Genomic DNA, 19,666 nt, shown 5'->3' with positions numbered 1-19,666 from the left:
CAAAGTCTGCCTAGAAAGCTGGGTCAGATGTCAGCTTTTGCTAGTGCTGGGTGAGTAGGAGCCATCCCATATGGATGGTGAAGAAAAATAAGAGAATACCAGCAGAATATTTCTGTGCTGAAAGAGTCACCAAGACTCAGTCCACCTTCAGAGACTGATGAAGCCAGTGGTTGGAGATATAAGAAGATGCTGATTAATTTATTCATCATAACTGTATTTGGAAAACTTTTGAACATGATTTTCATGTCTTTGATATATAAGGGGTTTTTGTCCATTTTGGTGGTAACTGTATACTTCAAGGTGTTTTCTCTTTGTCATTATAGATGTTTCAAAAAGAAATTAGAAGTGGTGTATCCAGTTGTGCTGGACAAATATCAGTTAAAAAGTCGGCAAAGGATTTGAATAGACATTTTACTAAAAAAGATATACTAATGGCTACTAAGCATATAAAACGATGCTCAACAGTATTAGTCATTAGGGAAAGGCAACTTAAAATCACAAAATAACACATCATATCCACTATAATGGCTACAATAAAAAAAAGACAAGCATAAATGCTAAGAATATAAAGAAATGGGAATCCCTATACAATTCCGTTAGAAATGGAAAACAGCACAGCTACTGCTAATTTGAATCGAGTCCCCTCAAAATTCATATTTAGAAACTCTAACACCCAGTATCTCAGCATGTGACTATCTATATTCGTAGCCTTTAAAGAGATGATTGGCTTAAAATGAAGCTATTAGTGTGGGCCCTAATCTAGTATGACTGGTATCCTTGTAAGAAGACCTCATCTGAACACACAAAGGGACACCAGGGGCACACTCACACAGAGAAAAAGCCATGTGACAATGAGAAGACAGCCACCTGCAAGCCAAGGAGAGAGGTCTTGGAAGACACCGACCCTGCCAGCCTCCACAACTGAGAGAAAGAACTACCTGTTGTTTAAGCTACCCAGTCTGGGATGTTTTGTTGTGGCATCCTAGCAAACTAACACAGCCACTTTGGAAACTAACTTAGAAGCTACTCAAAATGAAAAACATAAACTTACCATGTAACCCAGGAATTTTTCCTGGCTGTATACTCAAGAGAATTGAAAACATATATTCACAAAAAGACTTGCACACCAACGTTCTTAGCAACAATGTTCATGATAGCCAAAAATTCAAAACCACCTAAATGTCCATCAGCAGATGAATAGACAGACAAATATGGTGTATCCATACAAGGGGCTATTATTTGTAGATACAGAAGAATTAAGTGCTGATACAAACTAAGATCTTTATGAAATCAAAAAAACTATGACACTTAGTAAAAGAAGCCGGACACAAAGACCATATATTTCAGGATTCAGTTACTATAAAATGTCCAAAAAAGGCAAATCTATAGAAACAAAAAAACAGATTAGAGTTTGCCAGGGATGGAAGGGAAAGGCAAACACAATGAACAGTAAATGGGAATGAAAGATATTATTGTGAGGATGTAAGTATTATATAACTGACTGATGGTGATCATAAACAACTTGGTCAGTTTACTAAAAATATCATTGATTTGTACACTTTAATGGGTGGTGTCCTTTCTTTGTTACCAGTAAAACTATAAAACATTATAACTCAAAAGAGTTATAAAGTTATGCCTCAACAGTTATTTTTTAAAATACCTTAATAAAATTATTCTTTCTTACTTTTTCCAAACTAAGAAGAAAGGCAAACAGGAAACAAAAATTAATAACACTCTTGTGAAAATTTCAGATAAGAAGAGAAGAACAATTACTAAATTAGTGGGGAATTAATTGAGGAAAAACTTTGTTTTAAGTCTAAACAGTAGTATTAAAAACATAGCATAGGCCAGTGATTTTCAAACTTTTTGAAGTCAGGGCACATTTAAAATCCTACAAATAATTGTAAATGCACTATATACAAATTTCTGAGAAATATGTTATAATAATTAATTCAAATATTAAAGAAAAAAATATAAAGTCCAAGCGTGTTTTTATGGTAATTAAATGAAATAAATATGACAAAATTAAATTCTGACATTAAAAAACATTTTTGTTACATTTTTTGTTATCTTTTTAGAATTCGTAAAAAAGGGGGTTAAAAAATAAAAAATTACCAAAAGTTATCTTTTTATATATATATAGATACATTCTTAGTAAGATTTAGTAAATTCAGCAGGTCCTGGCACAAATGTGTTAAGTTTTTTCATTCTTGTGTTTATGAGAAACATGAGCCTGATGTGTCCTAGTGATTTATTCAATGTTTGGGTATATATTTGAAAGGCAAATTCTCATTTCCTCATCAATACATTGGAGAATTCCTCTCTTTTTACTCTTAATTGTATTGAGGGTAGAAAATCCTAATTCACATAAATAGGATGTTGAAAATTGTAGTAAAATGTTCAAAGCTTTTTTAGATATTGCCACATATTCTTCTTTTATAGAAATCCAAAAGGAGACAATTCCTTATGTTTAGTCATCAATCCAAAACCCCCGCCATACATATCATCTTAACTTTACACCAAACAGAGGATAGAAGAAACTTGCCTCCAGTCTTTCCGGGGAACGTGGGGGGTAATATCAACAATCCAGCACCACAGCTTAACAGCCTTTTGCAACCTAATCAGGCAAGTGAGGTGGGGGGTTGGGCAGACTATCAGCTTACAGCCAATTCCCCACACCTCTGTCCCCCAAAAATCTTAACTCCAAAAACCCTGTTGGTTTTTTGGTCCCCAACAGGCATATATTTCTCTGGAATACCATAGGGTGCATGTGGAAATCTTCTGGGGCACACTAGTGCGCCCTGGCACACACTTTGAGAACCACTGGCATAGGCCCTGGCCAGCTGGCTCAGTAGTAAAGGAACAACCTGATGTATGGAGGTCCTGGGTTCAATTCCTAGCCAGGACACATAGGAGAAATGACCATCTGCTTCTCCACCCCACTCTACCGCCTCTTTGTCTCCATAACCCTGGCTCAAATGGCTCAAGCAAAATTGGCCCTGGGTGCTGAGGATAGCTCCATGGCCTCACCTCAGGTGTTAAAATAGCTCGCTTGCTGAGCAATGGAGCAGCAGCCCAGACAGGAAGAGCATTGCCTGGTAGAGGGCTTGCCAGATGGATACCGGTCAGGGCACATGCAGGAGTCAGTCTCTACCTCCATACCTCTCACTTAATAAAAAAATAAAGAAAAAAAGAGGAAAACACAGCCTAAAAATAAGTGAAAGATTTAGTTTGTGACACTGAAGCCTCTTGTGTGTAACTACTAAAGAATCAAAACTTCAAAGACAGATTTTGAGTGGTATTTGGCTAGCAGAACTGAACACACCTCTTCTAATCTTTCTTTGAAATACCCACAATGACAAAGAGAAACATAAATATCACTATCAAATAAGCTAGTATTTTCAGTCCACTGCCAAATGTGGGAGAAACCCTCAACAACTAACAAATGATTACCTGGCCTGTATATTTCATCTGTTCCCTCTTTATATTGTCCTACATCCAGCATTCTGTGCCAAGTTTCTAATTTTTCCCGACATTTCTTCTTCAGAAAAACATAGTAGAATTTTTAGTTATGTCAAAGAAAGTCAATTACTTCCCAATGTCCTTTGCAGCTATATGTGGCCATGAGGCTAATTTCTAGATATCAAGACACAAGTACATGTGTCCTGGAAAGCTTCCAAGAGTCTTCTTTAATAAAATAAAATTAAAATTAAATAAAATGAAATACAATGGAGCATGTTCTTTCTTTTCTTCTTACTTTCTATAATATTCTGCTTAAAATACAAACACCACCATCTTGACCATGAGGAAAATTATGACATACTAGAAACGGTAGAATAATAAGCTAGAAGGTGAATGCCATGATGGAGCAGCCCTTGTTCACATATGTCTGGACTTTTATATGAAAGAAAAAATTTTCATTCTTGGTTAAATGAAAACAAAGTCCACTTCTTTATGTTTCATAACTAAATTCATCCTGCTGCAGAGTAGGATCTAGTAAGTTGACTCAGAGAGTCTACCTGGTCTTGCCAGTTAAAAATAAGTCTCAGTCTTCTTAAGAGAAACTTACTCACTTTAAGGGAGATGCTGTATCTTTTATATTTCCTTCTTCATTTCTTCATTTTACCAAGATGGCAACCTCTTCCCCCAAAGCAGGCAATTATCTTCATAGCAGTGGTAAATGGGGCCTCTGTCCTAGGTGCTGCCTGCCTCCTAGGTCTTGGCTAGCTCTGTCCTTTGGGTGACTGGGTCCACAATAGTAGTCTCTACCACCACTGCATCCAAACTGATGATCTCCCTTACTCTCCAGGTATCCATCTATCACTATTAGCAGTTGAATGTACACGCTTCCATTGTACTCTGTGTGCTCCTGGCCCTGACCCCAGGCCTTTGCCAGTCCACCAGGGCTCTGACCACTTCTGCCTCCTGAGAGTCATTCTGGATTTTCTTCACCATCTCCATAGGTTGTGGGAAATAAAAAACAGCCCTTGATCTATATACCTTTTCCATTCTTAGATACTGTTAGGCCAGGTGACATACTATCAAACATGAGGTGAGTAAGAAGAGGACCATGCCAGAAGTCTCTGGATTCTCCCTCAACATATCAGGAGTTTCTGCTGACCAAAACATACCTAGGTGGTTCCAAAAACATCTTCTGACCATCCAGGTAACAGCTAATTCTTCTGACCTCCTGCCCTTCTTCTGTCTTTCCCATATCCATCTCAGAGGGCTTATTAGACCTCTTGAAGTTACTTTCTCATGCCCAGAGTATAAACTCAAGCTCTTTCATCTGATTGCAGCATTATAGCCCTTCATTAGTAAGGGAAAATTTTTAAATGAGATACAATTTTTTCTCTCTTTACAAAGGCTAGCTCTCAAGACAATCTCCCTAAATCAGCACTCAGATTCAGAGTTGATGGATGGCTTCTCACAACCTCTCTGTTCCAGGTGGTTCCATCTTCTCCTTCCCTAGGAGGTCATTAGCCTTCTGTATGGTTTAATAATTTCACAGTATTAGACTCATTTACAGTTGAATCATATGCCAACACATACACACCTATATGTAAATAAACAGAATGAAGTACTGGAAAATTCCAAGTCAAGCAGTATGAGTTAATGTGGACAACTCTACTGAGAAGCTACCTGAATTGCGCTCAGAATCTTGGGCCCATCTTTAATTCATTTGCTCTTTCACTTGGTATTTGTAATCATGGATGTTTTATCTCAGGCTCTAAGCCTGGTACTAAATAAAGAAAAAAGTCCTCTGGCAGCTGCACAGGAGCCTAATTAGGAACCTCTTTAGTTTACTTTAAAATGCATAATTGATGTAGAAACATGTAAAGCAAATAGCACCCCCTTAACATGCTCACAATATTTTCAAAGTTGCTGATTGTCACATTTGTTTCATATCATTTAGATGTCATTTTCTAGCTCCTTTTTATCTTAATCCAGGGCCACGTTTCGCTTTAATAATTCATTAGCAGCTCTCTGGAACTTATTACCTGCTGAGTTTACTGAAGGCTGATTAGCAATTTTATCATTTTTAAGTTTTCTGTATATATTTTCTTAAGTGTTATCTCCTGCTGATTCTTTTTTCTTGTTTGAAATTATTTTTCTCTCTTTTTCCGCTTTGCCACTGTGAAACTATCAATCATCTTTATTACCAGAACACACATCATTGAAGTCTGAGGTCCTATTGGTCATTCCCAATCATACAGTACTTGTTTTAATGGCATATTCATATTTCAGACAAGCTTTATTCTGTCTTTTATCAATAATCATCAATCCAAATCAGGTGTGCATTCAGTTGCAGAAGGCATAACGGGGTAGGCATTGGAGTAAGACCCACCCGGAGTTTGAAGTTTGCCTTTGTCACTTTTATCTGAGTGACTGCAAATTAATGTTGCTTTCTTTCTTTTTTTTTTTTTTTTACTTAACTACCTTAAATTTGAATTTATTCGTGTGCAAAGTTGTAAGAATAACCACTTCTTATTGTTGCTGTGGGGAATGGATGAGAATATATATAAAAATTTACATTTACACCAGAAAAACAACAAGGATTTTGTTGAAATTTTATTTCACTGGTTTTCTTCCCATTTCTTATCCATTCCATGTTAGTCAAGTTAACATTAACAAGCTATGCACTGACTTTATTATAATATGCATGGCAGTACCTGAGATACTGAAATAGTTCTTATTTTAAGTCCTAGGTATTCGTAATTTTGTTGTACCATGTCAGTTTATGTTCCATTACATTGAGAGAACTCTGTCTTTTAAAAATTGTTACACAAGACTAATTCTGATAGTGCCTTAAGCTCTTTAAATTGCCACTATCCCAGTAAAATCTAAAAGGCAAAGATTAGGCAGAAATGACACATGTAAATCATAGCTCCTTGCAAAGGCACAGATGAATCACGCATGCTAATTAAAAGATCATTAAAAAGACATTTTCTGCAAATCCAGACTAACCCCACTGCGAATCAACATTCGCATTTACCTGCTCTAATCTGATGGGCTTTTGCACTATAGCTAGTCAGAAAACAGAACTTTAATCAAAAGTTATCAATAATAGTTGTTTCAAGACATTTCTGGTTGGTACAGTGTGCATAACTCAGTTTTATTCTAATACTGGTATGCCACTTTTAAATGTTGAAAATCACCCTCTGTGGTTCTCTGGTTCCTCACAATAAATATATTATATACGTTTATTGTTTAAAAGTTAGAAAATTCAGAAAAAAAGAAAGCAAAAAAAAAAGAAGAAAGAAAGACATTTTTAAAAGTCTTGGTGTTTTGATCTGTGTGGTACAGTTTAGAATTTAGATATATTAGTGATTGGGGTGAAAATGAAAGCATTTTTCATGTAATAACCCCACCTCCACCAGTTGTCAGCTATTGTCAGAGTACATTGCTCCTAAGGACAGTCCTGTGAGAGCAAAAGTAAGAGAACAATGGTAAGGAATATTAGAGTGGGAGGAATGCAAGGTTTCACAGGGTCATACAGACAACAAACTCATGACAAAACAGCCCAGCTCCGAAGTGAGGTCTGTCTCAGAGACATTTGTCTATGTCTATTTAAATGGAAAAATTAAGTTAGACCTTTTCTGACAGAAATTATATCTGACTTGGCAGATTTTTTGATGATGAGACATGGCTTTAGAATATATATTATACAGTAAATATTTTGCATAAACTAAATGGCCTAAATCTGCAGCTCAAATGATAAAAAAAATTGTCTTTTAACATAATAAGACATAAATATTTTGACCAAAATTTCTTTTGGCAAAATGCTTTTAAAAAACAATAATTTTCATCAGTCTCTTATGGATACAACAGATTAAACCCTGTATCTCTAAACAAGTGAATGTATATTTATACACATTTGACGTATCTTGGTGAAGATGTCATTATACTCAGTAAATGCCAATAGTAAACTAGGTAGGTAATATATGCCTTTGCAATTCAAGTGGTTTACAATTATTTGTCTTCAAGAATATTCAAGGGGGGATTAATTAAGTTGCTAGCTAATAGATCATTAAAAGGAATTCTTAATTAGCTTATATTGGCTACAAAGAACTAGGGTAATCAACAAAACCCCTTAAATAGAATAATATACATATATATTCTCTGTGAATATATATGTATTTACATTATATTATAAATTACATTTCTGATAAAATTTTTATTTTAGATTTAATAATTATTTATTTAACTTTTAATATATTCATCTTTTGATCAATTATGTAAATAAGCCTGACCAGGCAGTGGCGCAGTGGATAGAGCACTGGACTGGGACACCAGGGATCCAGGTTTGAAACCCCCATGTCACTAGCTTGAGCATGGGCTCATCTGGCTTGAGCAAAATGTCGCTTGCTTGAACGTGGGATCATAGACATGACCCCATGGTTGCTGGGTTCAGCCCAAAGGTCGCTGGCTTGAGCCCAAGGCTGCTGGCTTAGCAAGGGGTCACTTGCTCTGCTGTAGCCCTCCACCCCCATCAAGGCACATATGAGAAAGCAATCAATGAACAACTAAGGTGCTGCAACAAAAAATTGATGCTGCTCATCTCTCATCTCTCTTGTTTCCTGTCTGTCTGTCCCTCTCTCTGACTCTCTTTCTATCTCTGTAAAACATATATATATGTAAATAAATGATTGGTATGATAGAAGAATTTTTACTATCTAGAGTATAGTAATTAAAAATAAACACTGATAAATTAACATCTGTATAAATATATGTGCAGTATGTATATAGCATATATGTGTTAGCTATATATTATGCATATATGTAAATTAAATTATTATAAATATATATAATTCAGTACACGTATATACTTCAATTTTTTATCAATTATTCTATTGATTTGCAATCAGTATAGAGTGATTACAGTGATTAAAGTAAAGAACTTTTTTGAGGGAAAAGCAATGGAAATATAATTGCAAAAAAAAAAAAAGAGCCTGAGCCATGGTGGCACAGTGTTTGATCAAGTGTTGACCTGGAATGCTGAGTTTGCCAGTTTGAAACCCCAGACTTGCCCGGTCAAAATACAAAAATACATAGGAGAGGCAACTACTACAAGTTGATGCTTCCTGCTTCTCCCACACACACTTTCTCTCTCTCTCTCTCTCTCTCTTTCTCTCTCTCTCTCTCTCTCATCTCCTCTCTCTAAAAAAATTAAAAAAAAAACAAGTTAAATTTTCTGATTCAAGAAATGAGCTTATTGCCTGATCAGTCAGCGGCACAGTGAACAGAACGTCGGACTGGGATGCGGAGGACCCAGGTTCGAAACCCCAAAGTCGCCAGCTTGAGCACAGGCTCATCTGGTGTGAGCAAAGCTCACCAGCTTGAGCCCAAGGTTGCTGTAGCCTCCCCCCACTCTGGTCAAGGCACATATGAGAAATCAATCAATGAAAAACTGAGGTGCCGCAATGAAAAGTTGATGCTTCTCAACTCTCTCCCTTCCTGTCTGTCTGTACCTATCTGTCTCTCTGTCTCTGTAAAAAAAAGAGAGAGAGAGAAAGAGATTATTCATTTATTTTTCAAATGAATGACAGTGGAATACCAACTCACCATACTTATATTCCACTGATACATTTAAAGATGATATAATGGTTTCATTTGTAAATGTCAATAACCACTAGCACAGTAAATTACATTCCTTAGAGCTATTTTAATATATGACTAGAACTTTTAAATATCACCATTAAAATCTATAAAATATATAAAACTTTTTAAAATCTCTTACATAGTAAAGAACATAAATCCTGAAGTATACTGATGTAGCCTACTCACCAATCTTTATAATAAAGAGGGCAACCTGGTGGTTTTCTAGACATTTTATTTTATTTTTTATTTTTTTATTAATTTTACTAGGGTGACATCAATAAGTCAGGGTACATATGTTCAAAGAAAACATGTCCAGGTTATCTTGTCAATCAATTATATTGCATACCCATCACCCACAGTCAGATTGTCCTCCGTCACCTTCTATCTAGTTTTCTTTGTGCCCCTCCTCCTTCCCTTTTTCCTCTCCCTGCCCCCCCCCCCCGTAACCACCACACTCTTATCAATGTCTCTTAGTCTCATTTTTATGTCCCACCTACATATGGAATAATGCAGTTCTTGGTTTTTTCTGATTTACTTATTTCACTTCGTATAATGTTATCAAGATCCCACCATTTTGTTGTAAATGATCCGATGTCATCATTTCTTATGGCTGAGTAGTATTCCATAGTGTATATGTACCACATCTTCTTTATTCAGTCTTCAGTTGAAGGGCTTTTTGGTTGTTTCCATGTCTTGGCCACTGTGAACAATGCTGCAATGAACATGGGGCTGCATGTGTCTTTATGTATCAATGTTTCTGAGTTTTGGGGGTATATACCCAGTAGAGGGATTGCTGGGTCATAAGGTAGTTCTATTTGCAGTTTTTTGAGGAACCACCATACTGTCTTCCATAATGGTCGTACTACTTTACATTCCCACCAACAGTGAAAAAGGGTTCCTTTTTCTCCACAGCCTCTCCAACATTTGCTATTACCTGTCTTGTTAATAATAGCTAATCTAACAGGTGTGATGTGGTATCTCATTGCAGTTTTGATTTGCATTTCTCTAATAACTAATAAAGATGAGCATCTTTTCATATATCTGTTGGCCATTTGTATTTCTTCCTGAGAGAAGTGTCTGTTCATGTCCTCTTCCCATTTTTTTTATTGGATTGTTTGTTTATTGTTGAGTTTTATGAGTTCTTTGTATATTTTGGATATTAGGCCCTTATCTGAGCTGTTGTTTGAAAATATCATTTCCCATTTAGTTGGCTGTCTGTTTATTTTGTTGTCAGTTTCTCTTGCTGAGCAAAAACTTATTAGTCTGATGTAGTCCCATTCATTTATTTTTGCCTTCACTTCCCTTGCCTTTGGAGTCAAATTCATAAAATGCTCTTTAAAACCAAGGTTCATGAGTTTAGAACCTATGTCTTCTTCTATGTACTTTATTGTTTCAGGTCTTCTATTTAGGTCTTTGATCCATTTTGAATTAATTTTAGTATAAGGGGACAAACTGTAGTAGAGTTTCATTCTTTTGCATGTGGCTTTCCAGTTTTCCCAGCACCATTTGTTGAAGAGGTATTCTTTTCTTCATTGTGTGTTGTTGGCCCCTTTATCAAAAATTATTTCACCATATATATATGTGGTTTTATTTCTGGACTTTCTATTCTGTTCCATTGGTCTGAGTGTCTATTTTTCTGCCAATACCATGCTGTTTCGATTGTCATGGCTCTATAATATTGTTTGAAGTAAGGTATTGTAATGCCCCCTGCTTCATTCTTTTTCTTTAGGATTGATTTGGCTATTCGGGGGTTTTTATAGTTCCATATAAACAACCCAAAACCAGCCGAAGAAAGGAGATAATAAAAATCAGAGCAGAAATAAATGAAATAGACAACAGAAAAACTATAGAAAAAATTAATAGAACAAGGAGCTGGTTCTTTGAAAAGATCAACAAAATTGACAAACCCTTGGCAAGACTTACCACGGAAAAAAGAGAAAGAACTCATATAAACAAAATCCAAAATGAAAAAGGAGAAATCACCACAGACATCATAGATATACAAAGAATTATTGTAGAATACTTTGAAAAACTTTATGCCACTAAATTCAACAATCTAGAAGAAATGGATAAATTCCTAGAACAATACAACCTTCCTAGACTGAGTCAAGAAGAAGCAGAAAGCCTTAACAGACCAATTAGTAGGGAAGAAATAGAAAAAACTATTAAAAACCTCCCCAAAAATAAAAGTCCAGGTCCAGATGGTTATACTAGCGAATTCTATCAAACATTCAAAGAAGACTTGGTTTCTATTCTACTCAAAGTCTTCCAAAAAATTGAAGAAAAAGCAATACTTCCAAACACATTTTATGAGGCCAACATAACCTTCATACCAAAATCGGGGAAGGACAGCACAAAAAATAAAAAACTACAGACCAATATCTCTAATGAATACAGATGCTAAAATACTAAACAAAATACTAGCAAATCGAATACAACAACATATTAAAAAAAATAATACATCATGATCAAGTGGGATTCATCCAGAATCTCAAGGATGGTTCAACATATGTAAAATGGTTAATGTAATACACCATATCAACAAAACAAAGAACAAAAACCACATGATCTTATCAATAGATGCAGAAAAGGCATTTGATAAAATATAACACAATTTTATGTTTAGAACTCTCAACAAAATGGGTATAGAAGGAAAATATCTCAACATGATAAAGGCCATATATGATAAACCATCAGCTAACATCATATTAAATGGCACTAAACTGAAGGCTTTCTCCTTAAATCAGGAACAAGACAGGGTTGTCCACTCTCTCCACTCTTATTTAATGTGGTACTAGAGGTTCTAGCCAAAGCAATCAGACAAGACAAAGAAATAAAAGGCATCCATATTGGAAAAGAAGAAGTAAAGGTATCACTTTTTGAAGATGATATGATCCTATACATCAAAAACCCCAAAGAATCTACAAAAAGACTACTAGAAACAATAAGCCAATACAGTAAGGTCACAGGATACAAAATTAACATACAAAAGTCCATAGCCTTTCTATATGCCAACAATGAAACATTTGAGAACGAACTCAAAAAAATAATCCCCTTCACGATTGCAGCAACAAAAAAAATACCTAGGAATAAACATAACAAAGAATGTAAAGGATTTATATAATGAAAACCACAAAGCATTGTTAAGGGAAATCGAAAAAGGTACGAGATGGAAGAATATTCCTTGCTCTTGGATAGGAAGAATAAATATAATCAAGATGGCCATATTGCCCAAAGCAATATACAAATTTAATGCAATTCCCATCAAAATTCCAATGACATTTTTTAAAGAAGTGGAACAAAAAATCTTACTGCATTTTAAACAAACACTTTTGATAGCTACTATGTCCCAGTCATTCACACTAGACAATAATGATGCAAGGAACATAGGGCTGCTTTCCACAAATGGCTAGAATTCTGACAGCAGAGATGCAAATAAAATAGAAAAATTTAACAGCAAGGATAACTGCTACCAGCAGGACATATGCAGGATACTGTAGAAATGTTTCTTATGGGCAGAGAAGAGGCTTCTTAGAAAAATTGAAACCCTAACCTGATTCCTGATGATTGAATCAGGATTGAGTCATGTTTGATCTCACCTGGCTAGGATCAAGTGTAGTATCTGTTATCAGTTTATCTGTTATCACTCTCTGTTATCAGTTTAAAATGTCTTCAACCAATATTTCAAGGATAGAACCCAGCAATGTAGCTTTAATCCTGTTGCAAGGAAGACTGGGAAAAGTACTCTACGTCCTCAGAAACAGGACAGTAAAGTCAGATTTGCCATGAGTGGGGCTCAGGGAGATCTGTCAGAGACAAAAAGTTCCTAAGGGGTACATGTCGGCACAGCAAAAGAAATAGGACATTTAGGAAAAGGGGGTTACATAAGAGTTTAGGGTTTATTTGGTTTTTGTTTGTTTTCAAACGGAGTGATTGGGACTTTTGGCTAGGAGGTTCTCAAGCTGAGACAGAGACACAGCAGAAAGAGTTAGTACCAATGATGAAATCAGACATGAGGAAACCATGAGAAAGAAGAATCTGAAATTCAGGGTCAGAGGAACTAAAATCTAAAGCCAAAGCGATAGATAGAAGATGCAAATCTGGGATTAGCACCTGAAAATGTTTTGAAATTGTGTTAATAAGAAATGTGTTAATAATTGCTTGTATTCCATTCCTCCTCAACCTCCCTCCCCAGCCCCATGAAAGCATGGTTTAAAGAACCCCAAGTCCCTCTTGACACAGAGGCTTCCAGGTTGGGTAACCTTTTGAGTAGTCCCAGGTAAAGAGGGTGGAAAGTGAAAGAATGGTGAAGGTTCTGACCACCAGAAAAGATTCAGAAAATAATAATATTCTGATTTCTTCAAAAACAATTGTTTTGAACTGTTGGTCATATTGTGTGCCCATCACTCAAAGTCAAATCATTTTCTGTCACTGTATATTTGTCCCTCTTTACTTCCCTCCGCCTACCCTCTTTGCCCTGGTAATGGCTTTACTTTTATCTATGTCCATGAGTCTCATTTTTATATCCCACCTATGTGTGAAATCATACAGTTCTTAGGTTTCTCTGATTTACTTACTTTATTCAGTATAATGTTATCAAGGTCCATCCATGTTGTCATAAATAATCCTATGTCATCATTTCTTATGGCTGAGTAGTATTCCATAGTATATATGTACCACATCTCCTTTATCCAATTCTCTACTGAGGGACAGTTTGGTTGTTTCCATGTCTTGGCCACTGTGAATAATGCTGCATGAACACAGGGTGCATGTGTACCAATATTTTGGAGTTTTGGAGTAGAGACCCAGTAAAGGAATTTCTGGGTCACATAGTAGTTCTATTCTTAATTTTTTGAGGAACCACCACACTTTCTTCCATAATGTCTATATCAGATTACATTCCCACCAGCAGTAAATGATAGTTCCTTTTTCTCTATATCCTCTCTAACACTTGTTACCTGTCTTGTTATTAACAGCCAGTCTAAATAGGTGTGAGGTGGTATCTCATTGTGGTTTTGACTTGCATTTCTCTAATAGGTAGTGAAAATGACCATCTTTTCATATATCTATTTTTTGTTTGCATGTCTTCATGGGAGAAGTGTCTGTTCATTTTTTATTTGGATTATTTGCTTATTTGTTGCTGAGCTTTGTGAGTTCTTTATATATACTGCTCACAAAAATTAGGAAATATTTTTTTGCTTTATATTCATTTTGAAATATCCCCTAATTTTTGTGAGCAGTATATTTTTGGATATTAACATCTATTGGAGCTGTTGTTTGTAAATATCATCTCCCATTTAGTTGGTTGCCTTTTTATTTTGTTGTTGGGTTCTTTTGCTATGCAGAAGCTTTTTAGTTTAATACAGTCCCATTTATTTATTTTTGCTTTTACTTCCCTTGCTTTTAGCATCAAATTCATAAAAAGTTCTCTACACCAAGGTCCATAAGTTTAGTGTCATTGTTTTCTTCTATGTAATTTACTGTTTCAGATCTTATATTTAGGTCTTTGATTCATTCTGAATTAATTTTTGTGCATGGGGACAAGTGTAGCCAAGTTTCATTCTTTTGCATGTGGCTTTCCAATTTTCCCAGCAGCATTTATTGAAGGCGCTTTCTTTTCTGATTTCTTTCTCATTGTGTCCTTTTGTCTGATTTCTTATTTATTAGTCAAAATATCATACTAAACTCTTTGCCTTTTTCCCCTCTAGAAGAACTATTATTTTCTTTTCATGTGTCAGAATATCTCTATAGAGCAATTTTATTTTTGAAAAAAAAGATTGGAGATAATCTTTACAAATATTAAATTCTATCTACTTTATCCAGAACCCTATCACATTTGTTTCAAGACATCTGAAGTCCTGATGAGCAGTAGGATTTAAGAATCCAGGCATACCAATTTAGGGAGGATGTGTCATTGACTATATGAGTCAAGTGTCTGAAAACTAAGTCTCTGCCTTTGGCTTCAGAGTGGGAAGTCACCCTTGCTGCTAGAAAAGGCAATATTTGGGGACGTAGATGGCATTAACCTCAGATATAATAAAATTCATTTTTTAAAGGCTAATTGCATATATACAGGTGAAGTAAAAACCAGACAGAAAAGTTTGAAGATGAAGGTCTATCTTTACATTTGCTGATCTATCCCACCACATTTCTGAATTGCATTTTATTTATTTATTTATTTATTTATTTTTCATTTTTCTGAAGCTGGAAACGGGGAGAGACAGTCAGACAGACTCCCGCATGCGCCCAACCGGGATCCACCTGGCACGCCCACCAGGGGCGATGCTCTGCCCACCAGGGGGCGATGATCTGCCCCTCCGGGGCGTCGCTCTGCCGCGACCAGAGCCACTCTAGCGCCTGGGGCAGAGGCCAAGGAGCCATCCCCAGCGCCCGGGCCATCTTTGCTCCAATGGAGCCTTGGCTGCGGGAAGGGAAGAGAGAGACAGAGAGGAAAGTGCGGCGGAGGGGTGGAGAAGCAAATGGGCACTTCTCCTGTGTGCCCTGGCCGGGAATCGAACCTGGGTCCTCCGCACGCTAGGCCGACGCTCTACCGCTGAGCCAACCAGCCAGGGCTTGGATTGCATTTTAGATCATTATAAAATACGATCAAGACATAGTTAGACTCGGAGAGTACATATTAATTTTCTTTTTGAAACACTGGATTCTGTGTATCCCTCATTAACAAGTTGCTGACACTACTGGTACTGGCAAGAGAAAGGGTCGCCTCCTCAGGGTTAAGCGATCTTATAATGACTCAGAGCATTGTAGCTGGGATAGGGTGGAGGAGGGGCTTTGAATTCTCTTCCTCACCAGAAAGGAGGATTTTTAAAAGGAACTCCTTTAAAACAAGTAAAGATAATAGTGTAAGGCTTGGATTATTGAGAATCAGACTGGAGATGGAATTCATCAAGGGACAAGAAATATGAAGGAATTATTCCAGAATGGAGGAGGATTTGTGTTAACAGGCGACAAGAGCTACAGAGAAGAAACAGATTCTCAATTGCAAAAATACTCACAGAACTCAACAAATGGACACATGAACTGGGAATGGTGAGTGACAGAAAAACTGTCCAAGAACAGTCTGTGTGAGGAGAATCCATGGTAAATTTTACCTTCCAAAATAAAATTAAAAAAAAAAAAAAATCCTAATAGTGTTGCCTCCAAAACAGGCCAAGGGTTAATGCAATCTTGAACTATTTTTTAAAAGGATGATACATCTGTATATAATTGGTATAATAAAAGTAAAAAGTAATATTTAAAGATCTAGTTAAAGTATGTGGCCAGATTGCTCTGAGTAGTTCAAGAGGACAAAAATTAGGCTATTTTTTTTTTGTAACAGTGTTTTTGCAAAAAAAAAGTTAATTAATATAAAGAAAAATGTCTGATGTTTTAGTGAGCTCTGCAGCTTTCCCTAAGTGTCTTTGAATTTTTGCTCCTGACGTGGTTGTCACCATGGAGTTAGAGGAATGAGAGCAGAGGCAGAGGCGCCTGAAGAGACCTCTGGAAACTATCCTGACACCAGACAGCTTCACCTTTGCTTTTGCACTGAAAAGAAATCAAGAAGAGCCCAAGAAAAAAAAATGGAACTTTTCTATAACCTCACTATACAGGGGGCTGGGTCAATTGGTTCATATCTATTTAAGAGGCAGGACATGTGACAAAAGACTACTGTTTTACCAAAAGATGCTTTATATGTTTCACAGGTTTCTGACAGCACAGGTAGACTAATAGAGGATTCTCTATTTTTTTCTCTGAAAGTGTCAAAGTGTTTTTGCTCTGTAAGTTTGTCCATGGACATGTCTCCCAACCAGGCTGAGAGGCTCAGTGGATCTTAAGATAGTATGTGATTTCAGATCCCTGCAATTACATTGCTATGCATAAACAGACCTCTGAGACAGAGATATATGTTTCTTGACTCCCAAGACCTGCTCACTTTTACCTTTCCCCAGTATATTAGTCAGAAGAGGCTAAAGTATGTGACAGCCCCAAACTATCAAGAGTATGTGCTTTGGTCTAGAAATTATAAATAATACTTCAACTAATTTTATTGGTCCAAACTAGTAACATGGTTCTATTCCACCACAGAAAGCAAGAAGTTTAGTCTTCCAAGTGTCAAGGAGATAGAAGTCAGTAAACAAAACTGTCAATGACCACAATCAATGAGCAATCTCAGCAACTCCAAAGAGCTCACCTGGTGCTAGAGAGAGAGGCCCTTTAAGGATTCTAATAACCTCTGATGGGGCATACCAGCCCTCTTGATTCTTCTACTAGATGGTTATTAGTTTGTTATTGCTTAAAAATAAATACATACATTACAGAAGACAGTACATGGCAAAATAGAAACATTTAAAGTAGTACAAAGTTCTTTTATAAAATCAAACACTATAGGTTTCCATAAGAATTTCTATATCCAGGGTAACTTAAGAAAAAAGAAAGTATTCTTAATGTAAGAATAAAAATTGCGTGATAGTATTTTAAAGAGGTGTTGGTCCTAGTCTTTTGGCTGATAAATCAGAGTCAAGAATATACAGTTTACTACTTTGGAGTGTTGCCACGATTAGATCCAAAGCTCATAAACTGTCACATAAATTGTACACATGAACTATTATACCCAAGTTTTTCAATGTAACTAGTTTATTGAAGAGTCTTAACTCGGAATAGAACAAACATTTAATGATTTGCTTTTTTACAATCATTGACTACAAACATGCTCTGCTGATCCACCATTTCTTATCTCCCTTAATGGCATCCTAAGTAAGTCCCAAAGCTTTGTATTGACTTTTAGTTAGCAAAAGCTCTAATACAATTTCACACTTCAATGTTATATCAACATCACATTCAATTTAAAGTTGCATTTTTCCCTCTCCCCAGCATTACCCTCTGGGTTTATACCAAAGAAGTGGGGGGGGGGGCTCATAAGGGGGCTTGATCACCCTTGCTTTTCTACCAGCATAGTAGCTAAGATCCCAGAGGGGGAGTAAAATCCCAAGCCTGCCTCCATTAGACCCCCCTAATATTCGTGATGGAGTCTCCGAAAGTGCCCCCATCCTGGAATGTTGGATAATCTCTGTGCATCCCTCCAGACCCACTCAGAGCTTCTCTCCTCTGCTCTAGGCCCTAAAAGGCTTTTCCTTACATGAAACTTCAACTGGGCTTTTTTGCTCATTGGTTTCTGGCTAGATCAGCCTAAAGAGAGGCACTGGTACAAGGTCAGAGGTTGGAGAGAGAGATTGATTTCCTTGACCTTGAGGTACTTACTTCCTTGGCTACCTCCTGGCTGGGCCCCCAATTGCCAGGGACTATGTCCTTCTTCAGAAGACCATAGGTCCTGGCAAGCTACCCTCCTCTCCAGCCACAGCTTTGGGTTCTGGGAAACATTTTTTCTCCTGTCTCTTTGGGCGAGTAGTTGTTGAAGTTTCTCACTGTGGTTAAGGCCAGGATGCTTCACTATGCCTTGTTGGCTTCCCTTAACTCTGTCCACCCTTTGTAAATAGTCTCTTCATTAATCTCTCTTCACTTGCCCTTTTTGAGTGTACCATTGTTTGCTGTCGGGACATTGAATGGAAAAGGGCCGAGTACTTCTTTTCCTACCCCAACAGGAAGGGGAGGGAACATCCCAGCATCCCTCTGCTGAGGACTCATAACCTGAACAATGTCCTCCTTTGATCCTCTGCCTCTCCCCTACATCACGTGCTTATTCAGAAGAGCTTCAGACTTGTGATAAAGGAAGTACAGAAGGTCTTACAACCTCATTATAAGCCCCAGAGGGAGTTTCACATGTTAAATTCAAGAAGCTTTTGTTAGAAGGTGTATCACTTTTGTGCTCCTTTGTTCTGAATTCAGCAATTTTTTTTATTCTGGGGCACTAGAAAAAGTTCATTTAACATGCTGAAAAGCCTCCTTTTATCGGTTTACAGTAAAATCTCAAGACAAAAAACAATTGTAAACCGAACGAACATGCCAGGACTGTACGTACCTGCAAGTTAGGATCTTCACGATCTTGAATAACCAATAGTTAATGGGGACTTTAGGATTTGCCTCATTACTTACCCAAGAAAATAACAAGTTATTCAGACAGAATTCTAGAATTTAGTCTCTGAAGCCTTTAATTATGTTTTTCACACATAGCCAATGTCAAAACAGTACTCCCAGGACACTAATACAGAGATTCATCTAATGGCATATTTAACAAAAGAGCTGCTTTGAGAAAGAACAAAGGCATGGTCCTTTAGAAGCACTGTGCTGTGTTGTTTCATTTAGTTTAATAAAACACTACCTGAGAGCCATCTCCAGCTAACTTATGCTTTATTTGCATTTTTTTTAGCTTTTTAAAGGCAAAGGCATTCAGAGGTTGAGTGATATTGCCAGCAAACTGTATTTCATGTTGAAGATCAGCAGGGGCCGTTTGGAGGGCTTCAATTTTTCTCCCAGTGTCAGGAAATCAGATTATTGCATCCAGCTGCAAGCTGTTTTGATTGAACTGAAAGTCTGATTTAATTTCGTACAAATGGCAAATTACTCCTCTCTTTATACTTGAACTATGTGCACCCATGACATACTATAT

This window comes from Saccopteryx leptura, chromosome 1, assembly GCF_036850995.1.
Source record: "Saccopteryx leptura isolate mSacLep1 chromosome 1, mSacLep1_pri_phased_curated, whole genome shotgun sequence".
NCBI lineage: Eukaryota > Metazoa > Chordata > Mammalia > Chiroptera > Emballonuridae > Saccopteryx > Saccopteryx leptura.
This window is presented reverse-complemented; position numbering follows the sequence as displayed.